The sequence below is a fragment of the Cryptomeria japonica genome, chromosome 6, assembly GCF_030272615.1.
Source record: "Cryptomeria japonica chromosome 6, Sugi_1.0, whole genome shotgun sequence".
Taxonomy (NCBI): Eukaryota; Viridiplantae; Streptophyta; class Pinopsida; order Cupressales; family Cupressaceae; genus Cryptomeria; species Cryptomeria japonica.
Window position 1 is genome coordinate 204,768,230 of NC_081410.1, and position 5,203 is coordinate 204,773,432.

The window sequence follows — 5,203 nt, forward strand, 5'->3', positions numbered from 1 at the left end:
CAGAGTTCCATGTATGATCATGCATAACGGTTTTTCTAACACACTGGTCTTATGATTTGAGAGTATCAAAAGTGCATTCTTTTGTTTCGTTGATAGCATATCGGTGGGCGTACACATTCTTGTTGATACATGTTCATCTTGGGTGGTTTTTTTCTTTATATTTGTAAATTGTGATGCAGTATCATGCAATTCATGTGATATTTTAGTTTCACCCCAATTATAGTTGGTGTCAAATTCACGTCGGCCTAGTAATTCAAGTTCATCCACATTGTTGTTGATTGTATGCCTCATTCTCGAGAGGAGTTCCCACACATTCATTTCTGATGTGGTAGTTATATTCCTTTCATCTTCGATGTTTTCTCCTTCTTGGAGGCTAGCATTTTCTTCAATATGTCGGATGATGTGTCATACCTCATATTTGTTTACATGCGTTTGATGCCGGTTGATGAATTTTGTGTCCTTGGTAACTCCTATATCAGTCTCAATATTTTGAAAGTGTCTATATAAGAGTAATTCACTCCAACAAAATGTTTCAAAATGTTCTAACTCTTCCTTGGGTATACTATAGAATTTTGGGTAAATGTTAACAGTGAATAGGTGCCTCGAGAAGGATATATCTCGGCTTATTCTATATATATTATTAAATATATATAAGCTAGTATATATATTTAATTTTATTTATATTATATAAAATCCCACTTTCCACTCCATTCTTTATCTGATTCTATATTATTATGATGATGATATTATTCCATTATCCAAGTTCGATTAGTCACTCATTTTTTAGGCACCAGTCAAGCCCTACAATTCGGGACCCCTTAGAATAGTAGAGCGAGCAAGAGGTAGATGTCGTTGTGAAGCCTCTCCTTCAATCCATGAACCTTTCCGAGAGTTGGGGCCATCCACCTATATATCCTTCAATCCATCAACCTAGTCTTTATTATCATCTATAACATAACCCATTATTCCCATATTCTATTCTCCATCCATCCCTCTGTCCCATAATGAGAGTCACATTATAGCCGTAAAAGTTAATTGAGAACAGCTATATATTAATTAAATATTGAATCATTTTCTTGATTTTCACAATAACATGCATTTTGCTAGGATAAATAGATGATTATGCACAACTTATATAGATATATAAGGGGTTTGAAAAATAAAAAATAAAAATTATTGTTAATAAATTCATTTTAAGATTAATGGACCATTGTAAATTAAACACATATTGTAAAAATTGTAAATCGATTATCTATATTCCAGGTAGATGTTTGGAGAGGTAAGGATATGAGATAATTAAATTGAGATTGAAATATTGTAATTTCATAATAAAGTCCATCTTAGATTTTGACAAGGATAAGTTGCAATTTCTCATTGATCTAACTTATTAGCATATTTATATTTAAGAGAAAAATTATATGAAAAATATTTATAGATAATAACTTATTTTTCTATTATTTTATTTAAAAAATTATTATATTATTATATTTCAATAAAAAAAATTGCAATCATTAAAATCAAATCACTAATTAGAAACACGCTTATATTTTTTGTTTTATATGATAGAAATAAATTAAATCTTCAAAATAGAAACATATATATTTGGTCTCTTTGTTTATTATTAATTTAGAATAAAATTATGTAAAAAAATCTATAGATAATATTTTATTTATCTATCATTCTATTTAAACAAGAGACGCAAAACGTCAAGTTCCTGCCAAAAGTGCAATGTTTTTGTTCTTGATGAAAGTATGGATGTATATAATTAAATGTGATGGTGATGGAAGTTGTTTAATGTTGAATGATGTTGAAATGATAGTTGAATAGAATAATTATGAGTAGAATAATCATGAGCATCAATCTAATTAACAATGTTAGACTAATTAGTAATTAATACTAGTAGAGTAGTTAAGAAGCCAGGTGTTGTGGAGACCTATTTATAATACCAGTTGTTATATTCTTGGCAATAATGTTTTGGTTTACAGATCAGAATATGAAATAAAGTTGTAGCTTGGAAATTGTGGAACTACCGAGTAGCACCAATTAATAGAAAATTAACATATTTATCCAATGACCCAAAACAAGTGAATATTAAAGGTATTAAATCGACAACATTTATCATTGAATCCATGTTAATAATGACGTACAATTGTAAATGAACAATAAAAAAATTGTCTGTTGCAAAGTACATTATAGCTCATTGAATATATTTGAATCAAAGTACCTTGTTTTAATGTGCTCATTGCATCCTTTTATATTTTTTATCCATTCTTTTGTGCAGTTATTTTCTGATATATTGCACTTTGAAATTTAAATTTTTGCAAGACCTTTTATATTACTATATTGTGTTCATGGCTTTTTATTTTGTTATAAAGTGGGTCTAGATTTACAATTTGTCAATAAAAATGAGATAGCGATTGAGCTGGAGGCCAATGCTTTTGTGACTTTGACTCCAGATTTAAACAAAGAAGCTTTTTCTGAGGTTCTGAACAAGTGCATAAACTAAGCACCTAATACCGCTTCAGAAAATATTTAAAGCACAAGCTACTAACTATAAGTCGAGCCATAGTTCACATACTTTCCAAGTAGTTGGAAAGTGAGTGAATGCTCATGATTTTTCTTTTTGAAAGAAGCAATATAAATACAAACTTGTGACTTCGCAACCACAAGTACGACTGTAAATTAGAAATTTTAAGGATTTTTTTTGGGGTTTTCTCTTTTGCCAAGTAAACCTAAATTGTAGTCATCTATGGATGTTTTGCAGGAAAATAAATGTTGTACAAACTCCAAAATGGTGATGGAAATGAAAAAAAACATTTACTCGTTTAAAGCCCCAATAGTCAGAATAGTGGACTGCTCGGTATTTTTTTGTATATTTATTTGTGTGCCTTGTTTCCACCTATAGGTTTTTTAATCTCAAAGGCTTATGAGCATCACTTCGTTTAGTTCATTATTCATAATCATTTGCATGCTCCAGTAACTGACGCAAATATATTGTAGTCAAGAATTTATTCTAAACCCTAATAAAGCAAACACTGAATAATTTTTAAAAATTTAAGTAATGCAACAGACATTATACAAAGAATTTCGACAATTCACAGTCATATAGTAGAAACAATGGCTTTATCCATTTGTGACCCTCTTATGCAATCTTTGAACAAAACACAACATTATAAGCACAAACAACGAATATAAAAATGATGATTATGCATCTTTACAAGCACACACAAAGAATAGCGAAATGATGATCATCTTAGAGGTTTAAAGGAAGTTTCAATCACTTACCCACAAAAGCTATTCTTTGGGGCTTTAGATTTCGTCAATCCACAGAGGAATTTCTTGAACAACATAAAAACCATAAAATGACTAAGACTAGGTAATCACAATAGAGGAAATAAGGTAAACTAGCAATTGCACCTTGGTGTGCAATGGGTACGCCTAAAGAAGTGTGGAAGGTTAATCAGAAAAGAATTGGTCTATTTTTTTACATATAAATTATTTGTAAATTATTTTATTCTTATAAATATTATTAAAATATTTTTATTCATAAAATTTAAAATACAAAAAGTTAATAAATATTTATAAATCATGTTGAATAATTTATTATTATCTTAATATTTAACTTCAAATTATTAAAAAAATTTTAAATTAAAATTTTATTTTTCTTACTAGTATTTAAATAAAAACTAATATACTCATATCATTTTAATTCTGTTAAAAATAAAAACAATAATAGTAGACAAATTTTGAAAATTATATAAAAAATAAAATATTAAAATCATTTAATTTTATAACATATGTTTTATAATATCAATAAATACCTAATTTAATAACAACTAAAACTTCTAACTTGTATAATAATTAAATAAACTCATAATCTACGTTTTTGTGTGGTACTAATTTCTAGAAATAAGATTCGTATGGGTTGGATAGGGTTTTGAGGGTTTCTAGAAATAGATGTACAGAATTATTATCTTGTAGTTAAGGATTACATATCTTCCCATTTTAAAAATCAATTCAAAAATTTATTTTACTCAAACAAATAAGATAAAATATCTAAAAATGCCACTCATTTCAAATAATGGTTGTATAATTTGGAGATGAAGCATTTTTCGCACTTCGTACTTATTGTTTTCTTCCCACAAAAGCTGCAACCACCAAATTGTTTAGCCATTTTTCAATGTACCATTACTTCGTCATTAATACATGAGCGGTGTATACAGTTCAAAATTGTTCGTATAGGATGCATTTGAAACATATAAAACATAAATAATAATAATAATAATATGAATCTAATCTTAGCAAGAAATATATATTAATGCCCACGTGCCACTGTAAACCCGATGATGGAAAACAAAAAAAAACAGTGAAAGTCGGACACCTTCCAGTCAAAATTTGTCCATCGTATTTTAAATTCTACATTGTCAATCTTGATGGCAAACCCTAATTACCGTAGGTAACGCATAAATATCTGTGCGTTCAATAAAGTTAATCTTAAACTTTTTTAAAAGCAATATATTATAGTCACTCCTGTACTACGGATATAGCTGTGCACGGAAGTCGAACCTGACAAATTCGTATTGCCCTGCAAAATGGCAGAGTTTGCAGGTAAATATCGTATTATGAAATTATCAAGATCGACAGTGGCAGAGTTTGAATCATCTTGCACACCAATAGAAAAATGTGCACCGTTTGTTCTATCATTTTGACGCGGTAGGAAATGAATCAACGGTTGTAGACAGTGCAATCGTCTTGCACTGTCTACCTACAACCCTGCACCGTTGATGGACAAAAGAAGCTTGTCCATACTCACATAGGAGACGCCTTCGGCATAATAAATGCCGATTGCACTGTCTACCTACGACCCTGCACCGTTGATGGACAAAAGAAGCTTGTCCATACTCACATAGGAGACGCCTTCGACGTAATAAATGCCAACAGTTAATTAAATCTTTATTACACACATTGACCCATTTCGCCAATTGTTAAATTTTATGTTAAGCATAATGAGACCCAATTCGCCAATAACAATTAAAACATTATAACCATTCGAGGACCCAGTTTGCCAAATTCTAATGCATATAGAGTATGACACCTACATACAAATCGGAGGGCCAATAAAACATTATAAGCATTCGAGGACCCATTTCACCAAATTCCAATGTATATAGATTATGACACCTACATACAAATCGAAGGGCCA